The sequence below is a fragment of the Lissotriton vulgaris genome, chromosome 1_2 (assembly GCF_964263255.1).
Source record: "Lissotriton vulgaris chromosome 1_2, aLisVul1.2, whole genome shotgun sequence".
Taxonomy (NCBI): domain Eukaryota; kingdom Metazoa; phylum Chordata; class Amphibia; order Caudata; family Salamandridae; genus Lissotriton; species Lissotriton vulgaris.
In genome coordinates, this window is record NC_141686.1 from 300446700 (window position 1) to 300460352 (window position 13653).

Consider the following 13653-nt stretch of genomic DNA (forward strand, 5'->3'; position numbering starts at 1 on the left):
CATCTGCTATGTAATGCCAAACGTTGTAATGGCATCCGATGTAATGGATCCTGCGTTGTAAAAATTCCGTTGTAACGGAATGCGTTGTAATATTTCGCGTTGTACTGACACCAATCCAACTCTGAGGCATGATCGTCCCCGCCACATAGTTCAGTTAACCCAGATTATAATTAACTGGTTCTGCCCTGGGCCTAATGAATTAGTACCCCTCAGGCAGCTGTGCGCATGTTTAAATGTATGAACATTTATGTCCCAGTGCTCCCCCGACATTTTAATTTCCAGCAGCAATCAGGGCGAAGAAAACATTTTCATGGTCGAAATTCAATGTCCAGGTGTACACTATAGCACTGTGTGATCTTCATAATGCCCGTCTGTAGCAGCAGAGGTGTTACCGCTCTTTCCTGTCACTTTTCTGTGTGTGGGGGTTATACTGCAAACCACAGACTCTAACATGCAGTCACAGCTGTTGCTCGCCCCCCTGCTGCAACTGAGCAGGAAGGACTAATCTTCTCAGACCACTGAGCAGTGATGGAAGATTAGCCCACAACACAATCACATTGAGAGGAAAGCCAGTGGCGTAGTGCAAAATGATTGCCCCCCTACAGAATGTGTTATGGTACACCCGAGTCTCCCATATCGATATCGAGATCGTCATTAGTCTTTAGGCTGCATGGGGCCACCCATTGAAGAATTTTGGGCACACTGGTAGTGACAGTCGCTCATTCCCAAAGCATTATTATATATGGCACTGAGTTGAGGGCACTTGGAGAATCTGCTCAAACCCTTACAGGAGATTGTGGGAGAGAAAATAATGCCAACTTATTTTTATTTAGCTATCCATACCACCATTTTGTTATTTTAAAGTGCTGTTATCAATGAGTTCTTCTTTTCACAGATTTGATGGTTCTCAGTTGACTGTCCTCAGAAGGATGGAAGGTTGTGTTGGCCTTGGTAGGATTCAAACGTAGGGCCTGTAGTCTGGACACTCCGGGGGACCCACGGACAATGTCGGGGGGGCCAGGGCGGGCGGGTGCCCTGAAGCCTGATTGCTCCCGGACAAGGGCGGGACGGGCTGCTAGTATATATATATATATATATATATATATATATATATATATATATATATATATATATATATATATATATATATATATATATATATATATATAGTATTGGTCTCATGTGTCTAAACCAATATGCAGTTGCAGCTTAATATTCATGTGCTGCAACCCACTAAGCTATCTTTGTAAAGTGCAAGCTTCAGGAGTATAGAATTGTTCCTGTAATATGAATGCTTTTATCTTATTCTTGCCTTCTCAGTAAAAGACCTGTTGTGGTTTGGTTAGGCCTACAATATGAATATTTCTGTATACTTTGCTATAAGAAAGAGAGGCTTGTTAATGATAGAGAGACTTCTGATGCAGACACTTGTTTTGCAAGCTCCACACAGTTTGCCCTCTCCTTCTTGTCAGCCTGAGCAGATGAAAGTATACAGTCAGAGACCCAAGGCCACATCTTGCTTAAGACTACGATAAGCACATTCCTTCAGACACTGTTCCTGTGCTCCCTGCCCTAATATAGAAAGGGAGTCTCCCTTTCTGACCTCCTCAGAAATGAATAGCTTGAGCAGAGGTTCGTTCTAATCTATTGTGCCATATATGGGGTTTCCTCTAGACTTCACAAGAAATAGAAACTTGCCATGTGTGGTGATTTCATGTGTTCACTGAAAGTATATCTGTCTGGTTTTCACTGCAAGTCTTCAGTCTCTCCGCGCATCCTGAGGGGTGAGGATGTGAGGGGCTCCTCTGGCCAGAGTTCTATTGTGAAATAAATGATTGACCCTTCTTCACTGCCAACTGACTGATTATTGATTATTGGTAATTGGGGTGGGGCTATTGGTAAGAATAGCTCCATAGCTCTATGGTAATGTAGTATTTTTGTATTCCTTCAGTGTGTTGACAATTGCTTTAATCTTGTGTAGTTTTACATTTATCTTACATGCATATCTTTATGTGTAATACATTAGTGTAAATTTTACAACTTATCAAGGTAAAATGAACACATCTGTAGTGACACTTAGCAAAAATGTATGTTGTTGTGGTGGTTGTGGGCTTGTGCTTGTGCTGCCTGTGGGTGTGCATTCAATAGTGTGTGTTGTTTGTGTGCTATGCAATATAGAAGAAAAGGGTCATAACACATAAACAACATATATTTTAAATCCAAAGACAACATATATGTGACGCATAAACCAGTAGAACTTACCAGTCTCCACTCCACCAGGGATTCACACTGTCAGCAAACGGCCGCTAGGACAGGGCCAGCACAACAGGGACATCTACATAGGCTCGCCACTAATCCGCCAACCCGACGGCGACAAAGTACAGTTAAACAGCAGAGGAGTCCACTGCCTCGGCAACAGGAAACAGTCTGTTGGTGCAGAAGGCGGTTCAGCCAGCACACATCTAAATGTGGAGGGCAGGATACCATCAGCTTGGTGGAGTACGGTGAAGTGCGGCTCACTGGTTAGAGGAGGCAGACCTGGAAGCAGAGGTCAGCCCGGGACCAGGGTTCAATTCACGGCTCGGCGGGGTCTTGAGTCCTAAAATGTCCATGGACTCGACAATTCTCGCTCCGATGCCTACTCGATTCACGGGTTCACACTCCGCGACTCTGGGCAATAGCTTGCTTAATCTCCACAACGGCCCCTCTCGGCGGGATGCCTGGCTTTCACCTTGCGGATACCCTGCCGGGGTTATCTCACAGGGGAATACCAGGACGGGTTCCCTAAGCAAGCGCTTAGAAACCGGTTATTGATTTGCGCTATATAAATTCCTGTACATTTACATTTATACTCTGCCAGGGAGAAACGGCAGGAGTCCTGCCAAGATCTAAATCAAGCCTAAAAATGTGCCAAAAATATATATATTGAGTAATACACAATTAGACTGTACCTAGTAAAAAAACACTTTTGATAAGTTGTCAATAGGACACACCCCAACTCTCAGCTGAGGCGGGTGTTGGCTGATGAGAGGGAGGAGCAGTTGATTTACAGAGTGAAGCAAAGGTTTGAAGTTTGTTTCACACTATAGTGCAGGTCTTTTAACTTGGCGTGTATGCTTTATGGGCCTCATTTATGAGAAATGGCGCATCGCTGCGTGAAAGCAGCGATGCATCACTTCTCAGTGAGCACTCCTTGCGTCATGATTGATGCGTCATATTTATAATATGACGCATCATGCTGCAAGGAGTTACAGATACGTCAGTATTTCTGACGTATCTGTAGGCGCAAAAATGGCGCATTGCTGGAGTGTGTCAGAAAAGTGACGCAACTCCAGCAATCTGTACTTTCACATGGGCAAGTCCCATGTTGTTAGTGCCTGCGTCAGTCTTACACCTGCCATGAAGCAAGCGTAAGATTTAAATGCATTAGCGGCCAAGAAATGGCGCAGTGAAATCTCATAGATTTCACAGCGTCACTTCCATGACCCTTTCCTGCGTCAATACGCCCCCCTTGCATACATTATATCTGGCGCAGGTATAATGTGGCGCAGGGGTTTACAAAGTGACGCATCTACCTAGATGCGTCACTTTGTAAATATGGCGCAACAAGGCGCATTTTTTACGCCACCGGTGCGTCACAAAAAGTGACGCAGCGGTGGCGTAAAAGTGACGCACAGACTCATAAATGAGGCCCTATGTATTCAAAGGTTAAAGGAGTGTTAACATCATGCAGGCTTTTGGTTTGAAAGCTCCTAATGTGCCAGCTCTCCCTGCTGCCAGTTGCATTTAGGAGTCGCAAGCGCCATTCCTCACTCCCTCCCCCAACCCCGGTATTACTTTCAGGGAAGGATCTATCCTTAATAGTTGAACATATGACTTTAAAGCCTTTAAAACCCATAAGTAAAACAGATATAGTTGTATCCTGTAGACCCGCTGGCATTTCACGCTATATCCACAGGGTGGCGCTGTTGATTTAGGTAAAGTTGGAGTTTGTCACAACATTACAAAAGCAGAGGAACCACACAAGCTACCGAAAATAGTTTAGATATTTCTTCAAGAATCAACAAGCAGTCTTGCAGATAAAATTTAATAAGGCTAAATCTATGGTTAAATATCTAGACAATCTTCTCCAACCAATAGCTCGTGAGCTACTGGTGGCTCTCCAGCTATCTGTAAATAGCTCTCCTGTGTTCAGTCCAACCCACTAATTATGAAGCTTTGCTTGGCTGAATTAATATATGGACACCAGAATTTATACGTTTATATTTAAGACGAAAATGTATGTATTTTTCGAACTCAAAAGCTGATGTTTACAGAAAAAATGTGTATTTCCAAAATATATTTGATGTGGATATTTGAGTAATAAATAAAATAGCACTGGGGCTGTTATTATCACCTTGTTGGCAGGAGCAATGTATTACTCATGTAAACACATTCTAAATCATCTATTTCTTTAACATTACTGCTGTCAATTCTGTCTTTTGGACCGAGGTGTTCACTGCTGGTAATCTTGCATACGGTGCCCTCTAATATAATCCAGTCCAATGGGGTCGCTAATACAGCATTAATGATATTAGCAGCTTGGGATCATTTTCATTAACGATTAGTAGCGCTCATTACAGAAAAGGTTGGAGACCCCTGATCTAGGATAACATCATTGGGCCCGATTCACAAAACTAACTTAAGACAAAATCCTAAACTGACTACTTTTGGTATTCACAGAAGTTAGGATTTTGTCTTAAGTCTGTCTTAAGACAAACTTAAGACAACATCCTAACTTCTGTGAATACCAAAAGTAGTGAGTTTAGGATTTTGTTTTAAGTTAGTTCTGTGAATCGGGCCCATAGTATATTCCCTACCAGCCAGAGTGAGTGCTGCTTGTTTTTGTCTTTTGTGTTTGCATACTACTTATGTTGGAAATATCATTGTTGTGAAAGTGACATGCTGTTGTGCAAAGGCTGCCGTATGAGGTCCAGTAACCACAATAATGTAAAGGATTGTCATCAGTCTTCTCTATGAACATATGTTTCATTCTCAGTGAAGGGAAAATAATTTTCAAGAGTAAAACCGCTTGTTCTTAATTAATATAGCGTTGCAGTCCGCTGCGGGGGCTATACCAGTTGTTAAAGGCCCTGAGCTCGAGTTAAGGGCCCGAGGCACAGAGGAGGGCTGCTGGAGCCACAGGATCAAGGGCTGCAAAGCTTTTGGAGCTTTCCACAACATGAGGATAGCATGTTCTGAATTAAACAAGCATTTGCAATGCAATCGGTCTCTCCTTTGGGGCCTTATATGTTTTAGCTATGCAGCACATTAGCCCGGGTGCTGAAACATCTACTGTTCTTTATCATGGAGGGAAAATAAGCACCAAACTGCGTGACATGCCAGGTATGGAAACACATGGAGAGAAATATTGCCTTTCAGCGGGAAATGGTGTAGTCCAAATCTCTGTTTTTAATATAAAATCAGGGCCTTCGGTGGTCATATCACTGAAAATACAAGATTTGAAAAAAATATTATTGTCTGTGGGTGCTCGTGACAATTTCTATGGACTGGAATCTAGAGAATGCTAAAGTGATTCTGTTATTTTACTGACCTCTGCAGGTCGTTTTCTATCAAGAAAGTTAAATAGAGGCAGTTGCCAGAAAAATAAAAGAATTAAAGTCCCTCAGCAGAAAGCAATTCCCTAAGCGGAAGCAGACATGTACTAGGGATGATCCTCAGAGCCCACAAAGTACATACACATATAACTATATACTAAAGTATATACAAGAGGTCTTGAATGTTCGACCTGAAAAGGGAGAAACAGAAAGAGAAACATTGGAATGTTGGTGCAGAAGGCTTATTCCAGCGATGATAAGCCGTGAGCCACTGCGTTGTCTTCAATGGACCTCCCAACATTCCAGTGTTCTAATAATGCTTTAACTTCTTGTAAATTTGCCAGTCAAAAACATTTTCTAATATTTCGCCAGTTTATGTGCAATTTCCTTATCTCGCCTGTCACCACTTTTGTGAACTGCCCTGAACCCTTGAAAAAGGAAGTGTCTGCAGAGGAGGACAGGAAGTGAAATCTACAAATTCATGGCTTCCTCTGAAGACTTCTTCACCGCACTTCATAATGAATAAGGTGGGCCTGCACCTTTATGAATAAGGTGGGCCTGTACCTTTATGAATAAGGTGGGGAGCCAGTCCCTTAGGCCAGTGGCAATGATTTAGCCAGAAAAAAACTACCCTCCACTTTGAACTACATGGCTCCCGGTGAGTGAGTGAGTGAGTATTCCTGTCACTCCTACATCCTTGAGTCTACTAATCAACAGGGGGTGGTTAACCGCGTCGTAGGCTACACTCAGGTCTAACAAGATAATTGCTGCCCAGCCTCCGCCATCAGGCATTTTTCTGGTTTTCTCCAGTACCGACAGGAGTGCGGTTTCCGTACCCTGCTGTGTTCTGAAACCTGTCAGTGAGGGGTGGAGCTGGTTGTTTTTTTCCAGGAATGCAGAGAGGGCTGAGTTCACATGCTTCGCAGCAATTTTACTTATACCCGGCAACAGAGATATGGGTCGATATTTTTCCCATTCTTCCAGTGCCAAACTAGGTATTTTTAAAAGAGCTTTGACCATCGCCTGTTTCCAAATAAAGTTCCCTTCCTTTGTTTCCTTCCCTTTTCTCCATTGCATTTTTCTTTCTTTTTCTTTGTTTATTCCTTACATGGTCCTTTCATTTCTGTTCTCTTTTTATCTTTCTATCATTCTTTCATTATTCCTCCCTCTCAATCCATTTGCCTTTGGTTTTCATATTGTTGCAATCTTCATTATTCATCTTCTCTCTTTTGCCATGTTTGGTCCTTTTCCCACTCCTTGCCCCCATCTCACAACTGCATCTTTCTGATATTTATTAGTTTCTGCTTCTGTCTTGTAACCCTGGAGTCACAGTTCCACAGTAAACAAGCATTGGAAATGCAATAGGTCTCGCATTAGAAAAGTTGTAGCTATTGGTCTTGTAAATGAAAAATATTTTATTTATTTGTTGGTTTTTAAAATAGCTAAATTGATAGCTTTGTCATTTACAATGCCAATAGTTATAACTTTCGCGAATGTGACACCTATATCATTTGGAATGCAACATGTTTTGTATCTACGTGACTTACATGGCAGCTCTGTTCGTTAGGCCACATCTCTAGAGAGCAGGAGAGTGCAGCAGGGGAGGCGGCTGGGGGCATGTGCACGCGCTTTTAAGCTCAATGCGCATGCGCATTGAGCTTGAATTTCACGGGCACTGCAAGGAATCGCCACGATTCCTTGCAAGTTGGTTAAAGACTGTTTAAGCCCCCATAGTCTTCCCTAGAGAAACACAAACAACTTAATGTTGCATCTAAAGCTGTATTGCTGAGGGAAATGTCACCCTTTTGACATTCTCGAGTTGTGTTCCTTCTCTATAAAAGCATATCGGCTTTCTTATTGTCTTAATTACATTAAAATTAAATAAGTAATTTGCAATAATTACAAGAAGTTTTTTAGTCCATCTGTTTTTGGAATTTTGTGACACAAGTTGTTCTTTTTTATGTCTAGTGTCTATTATTGATTTTATGTAACAAAAGGACATTTGAGCAAAGGAATAGAAATGGTAAGAAATGAAAGTCCAATTGTACTTTTGTAGTTGCACTTACAATAATGCTTACTAATGAGAAACCGGAAAGAAGATTTACTAGATATTTATAATTTCATATTTTGATACAACAAAGCTGACCACATAAGCGACACTGATATGCTGGGAGTAGCTCATATAGTTCCCACCTCCTAAGAGTCTATTTTCTGCATTCGTAATGCGAATACAACTGCCATGTATCACACCTATTTTTGCAATCCAGGAATCAAAGGATAGGAAAAGGGGAGGAAGCAATGAGAGGGCACTCAGCTATCAAGACGGTACATTTAACTCTGCAATAGCGCATGTTCTGGATGTGCCTTAATACAGGTCCACAATATACAATGCTTCATAACACATACTTCTGATAGATAATAATCATACACTCAACCAATACCTTAACCTTAACACGGCGGGCAGGGGAGGGGGCGGAGCAGGGAGAGGGTGTGAAAGCAGCAGGGGCGTGGAGTGCGGCTGAGGGAACAGACGGCGATTCGAAATGCGACACGGCAGGCAGGGGAGGGGGCGGAGCGGGGGTGTGGGAGGAGTGCGCCTGAGGGAAAAAAAAATGCAAGGCAGGCGGCTGGGGGCCAAGGAATGGAGTTAAACTGCTGAAGCTGCTCTGAGTGAGTAGTTGGATGATGAGGTAGTAGTTGTGTACAAACAAATCTCAACGGAAAATAGAAGGTCGAGCAACTATAGTGAGTGATCAAGTAAAGGATTTGATTCATGCACATTTTCAAACCAGTGTTGTAGTACTTTTCATAGCTCAGACTGGAAAAAAACGGTTACCTTAAAGGTGTAGGAGTTATGGAATGAGAATCCATTTGCCAAGAATGTGTAGGGCTAGGGGCAAAGTTAGTGTTGTGTCAATTGAGGGTGAGGACACGTAGAACTCTAATGTACGGAGTAAAGAAGAGGTTAGGTGAAGCGAGGTAAAAGTCGTAGGCCTAAAGCAGAGTTTTTGATTAACAGTAAAGACGGAGGGAAGGCAGAGAATGGGAGGGGGGAGGAGAAATGCGACAAGGCAGGCAGGGGAGGGGGCGGAGCGGGGAGAGGGTGTGAAAGCAGCAGGGGCCTGGAGCGCGGCTGAGGGAACAGACGGCGATTCGAAATGCGACACGGCAGGCAGGGGAGGGGGCGGAGCGGGGGTGTGGGAGGAGTGTGCCTGAGGGAAAAAAAATGCAAGGCAGGCGGCTGGGGGCATGTGCACGTGCTTTTAAGCTCAATGCGCATGCGCATTGAGCTTGAATTTCACGGGCACTGCAAGGAATCGCCACGATCCCTTGCAAGTTGGTTAAAGACTGTTTAAGCCCCCATAGTCTCGCAAGCTCGATGCGCATGCGCATCGACAGGCGAGACCTAAAAAGCACCTAACAATCTGATTTAATTCGCCCACTGACACCCCCGCTCCAGCTGGTAGAGCGCGCGCGTCAGTATGCCCTTGGCCAGTGTTATAGCAAGCAGGCGGGCAACTAGAGTCAAATCTCGAGGGGGGGATCAGGATGGCTGAAAAATATTTCGGGCGGGGGAGCTAATTCATCCAATCATAGACAGAGTGGCTGTAAGAAGGGGCGAAAACACAACAAAAGCCTAATTTACAACTAAATGGGCTTTTAAAGACCTGTTAAGTACTCGGGTGCTGCTGCAATTAGACGGTCGCCAGCCCACAAAGCGGTGTCAGCCCGGGCTGACACACACGAGGGGTGGGGGGCTGAATCCCGGTGAGCCCAATGGGTGTTGCGCGCCTGATAGCGAGAGTAGATGACAAGCAAAGAACATGCACCCTGACCGGTACCTAGGTAGTAAAACACAGTAATATTCAGGGTGCAGAGGTCTACTCAGGTTCTTAGGGCTCGGTGCACTGCACCTGCTGCAGCATTGATAGTTATGCCCCTCCCTCTTCCTCTGCCTTAGTCCATCCTCTTCCGTGGGTGGAGTCATAAAAAGCGTCTCCTCCCAAAAAACCTGCTTCTTCATGGGGACAGGTGCCTCCTGTCCTTGGCCGGTGACTCTTTCCCTTTAACTGTGACCCCTCCCCCTTACACCCTGCAGCGTGTGTGTGTGTGCGCGTGCGTGCATGCCTGCTGCCATGACACTTTGGCTCCTCCTACACTCAGGGCTCCAAGTGCAAGAGGTGCAGAGAGCAGCTTTCTCTTACCAACACCTAGTGTTGGGCGGAAGAGAGCGGGGGTCATGCTGGCCACGATTTACCCCCGTCGTGCTGAACATGTTCTTACCCAGGGCAAACTATCTCCATATCAAGCTTAGCCCTCCTTGGCTTCATTCTGAGGGCCTAAAGCGCCTCACAGTGGCTGCAGTGTTAGAGGGGCGAAGTACCCGCCAGCCCATGATGCTTGTGGGTGCCTAGAGCTGTCAAGGACCAAGGCAGGCACTACGGTGGACAGCTCTGGGGTCCTTATGAGTCTATATTTAAGGCCTGATTGGAGACATTTGGTGGCGCAACATGGTCTCTCCAGGAAAGAGAGGCGCTAGGGGGCAGTGTAGAGATGTTGCCTTCTCCCAGTGATGTGGGCTCTGAGTCTGATATTTTATATCAAAGGACGCATAGGGGTCAGCAGGGTTTACATACTTCTACACCAGAACACTTTACACAAGTTAATGAGTATAATAAATAAAGCACTAATTACAAAAATACTTAAGAAAAAGACTTAGCAAGAAAATAGATCCAGGAAAAGTCAGTGATGAGAAGAATAGGAATATAAATGGCATGTTTGATAAATTAACAAGTTTCAGATTTAATATCAAATAAAATAAATTAAATTAAAATAAAGTAAAGCCCTTCTGTATTTGTTAACCAGGTGCAGCACCATTTACCACAGTCCTTCACATAAAAAATGCTAGAGACATCAAAACTGCACTATGTGAGAGGTGAGCGAGCATACTGACGACATGCAACACATACTCCCCTCTCGGTCAAAACCCCCAGTACATGAAACAAGTTCTTCCCTGCAGGAGTGAAGTCACTAATTGGATAACTGCCAAGGGTCCGATTCACAGAACTAACTTAAGAAAAAATCCTACACTTACTACCATTTTGGTATTCAGAGACGGCACTTACTCATTTAGGTATTCACAGAAGGCACTTACTCATTTCAGTATTCCCAGAAGTTAGGAGTCCTAACTTTAGGACTCCTAAATGCCTTCTGTGAATACTGAAAGTCCTAAAGTTAGGATTTTTCTCAGTTTAGGAGTCCTAATTTTACTACTCGTAAACTGAGAAAAATCCTAGCTTTAAGACTTTCGTTATTCACAGAAGGCATTTAGGAGTCCTAAAGTTAGGAGTGCTAACTTCTGTGAATACCGAAATGAGTAAGTGCCTCCTGTGACTACCAAAATGGTAGTAAGTTTAGGATTTTGTCTTAAGTTAGTTCTGTGAATCGTGTCTAGGTGTCTCAAGCTCAACAATAACAAGATAGAAGTAGTGATCTTTGGCAACAACACAGGACTCAAGTCGGTGGCCGGCTGAACTCAGACCCACACCAGGAACCTCAGAATAATGATTGACTGCAAACTAGCCATGACCACATGAGTCAACAACGTCCACACCCTGAAAATGCAGAGGGCGATCCTCAAATGGTTCCCAAGCAACAACAGAAAAACTGTCACTCACACACTATTCACCAGCAAATTGGGCTACAGGAAACCTTCTACATCAGGAACATGAAGCAACTAACTAGAAGACTACAAATCATCTAGAACTCAGCAGCCAGATTCATCCTCAACCTCCCACACAGAACTCGCATCACCCTAGACCTCCAGGAGCTCCGCTGGCCCCTGATACACGAACACGCTCATTACAAACTCCTCACACACACATTAAAGGCAATACACAACTCAGGCCCGCCTACCTGAACAGTTGCATCTCCTTCCATGAGTTACCCAGAAACTTCTGCTCTGCAGGACTCCTGCTCGCATACATCCCACCCATACACAGAACAAGATCAGGATGAGTGTTCTCTTACATCACTCCTAAAGCATGGAATAACCACCCACTCTGCATCAGAGCCTTCGAAGCTGAGACCTGGCTTTCTCAGTGATGAGGAAGTTGGCCTTTAAATAGGGGGTTGTCCCAGGTGAGTGGGCCTGAACATATACTGTGGATTCCTTAAGTCTCTGCCTAACAGTTGCCACTGATATCTAGACACAAAGCTAGTAGAGTTGATCGCTGACAGGTTCCCACCCTACTACTCTTTGATGGTGTGGGGACAACAGGAGATGGGGCCTCACTCTCTCAACACCTGGCTGATGCTAGGCTGACTTTCACTCTTTGGGGATCACAATGCGCATAAATATGACTGATTCTCCAATGATGTTGCTGGGGCGTCCATAACGTTGATGTCTTGATTGACACTTTTCGCTTGTGAACTGTGGCTGCTAGTATTGGGAGGAGAAGACAATGGCGCGAGCTCCACCCAAGGCCATTCAATGGATTCAGATCTTTGTATTTTAAGTTGGCCTCCGGCTCTTTAAGGGACAGTGTGTTTAGAACAAAAATATTCGAGTTTACTAAATGCAGACACAGGGAGGGGGATCTGCTGCTCTTTGCAGCCCGCCAACTTGGCATTTGCTACCATTGTAGGGGAGTCGTAAAATGACTGCAGCCTCAAAATGATAAATGAATAAAGGGTGAGTTTTTGCAGCACCCCGCGAATGGGCATTTGATGCTGCGAATGATTATCAATGCCGCGTAACATGATGGTGGGTCACAAAGGATCTGTCGGTGTGCAAATCCGTTCTAAGTGATCATACCAAAAGGGTGCGTCAACGGCAAGGACCATGAGTGGAGTAGCCTCGAGTCAGACTTTGGAGCTCCCCAATTGGATCTGCCGCTGCTACTCAAGTGCAATGATCAATGCTGAAACATTCTCATAAGAGTGACAGACAAGTATTGTCATTTGACATTCACATAACTATGTAATAGGCAATTGCTTAAAATATGCCATCTGCAAAGTTGCAACAAAAATGTACAGAGATTATAAGTAGAAAGAACTCGGTAAAGTTCCACATGGAATCCGGCATAGATCTGCCTTGAAACGGTGGCGAATAAGTGGGTTCCTTTTACAGAAGAATACATGTCCTTCTATGAGCTTTACACAAAGACATTTATACAGTCTCTATGGGTACATGGTTCTCAAGATATGCACCAATAGGGAATGAGCAAGAAGAAACATTTTACTACAGAATTCATTCAAAGATTCTCTCAAGGTGGTGGGACATTGGATCTCAGTCATTCTCACAGATTATATGAGCATCTCACGTCATACATCGTTTGGCAGTGGCCTGGGACAATGAGAGAAAGTCTCCGGAACGCTACCTGTTTATTTGATCATCACGTGTTACACTGTGACATCGGTGCACGACGGAGGACAGTGTAAACACAGTCTAAGGACCTGATTTAAATTTCAGCAGAGGGTTTACAAAGGTGATGGATTACCTGACTGCTGAAATTTAAATCCCATAGGGGTATATTATCAAGCACGGCGTTAACATTATCGCCGCTTTAGCAGCAAAAAACTGCAGCTAAAGCGTCGATAATGGGATTGATAAATCATAATACGCCGTAGAGAATTCCCATAGAAGCCCATGTTCACACTAGAACATCGGCTTCTATGGGAATTCACAAGGGCGTAATATCAAGCCCATTATCGCCGCTTTAGCGGCAGTTTTCTGCTGCTAAAGCGGCGATAATGTTAACTCTGTTTCTTGATAATGTGCTTCTTGGGATGTAATGGGATTTATATTTCGGAAGACTGGATATCGGTCACCGTTGTGACGGAGTAGCCTACGGGACGAAATCTAAATCAGGCCCTAAGTTAGCGTAAGATTAGTTAATTTGCATTTATTGCAAGAAAGAATTCAAAAGATCTCACAGAGCAGATATGCAAAAACCACTGACTGTTTAGCATCCTATCCTCAGTACATTGCACACAAGCTCTCTAGTAGCCCGGTGGCCCACCCTATTTCTCTGGGTCTGACATTCTTTTGTTT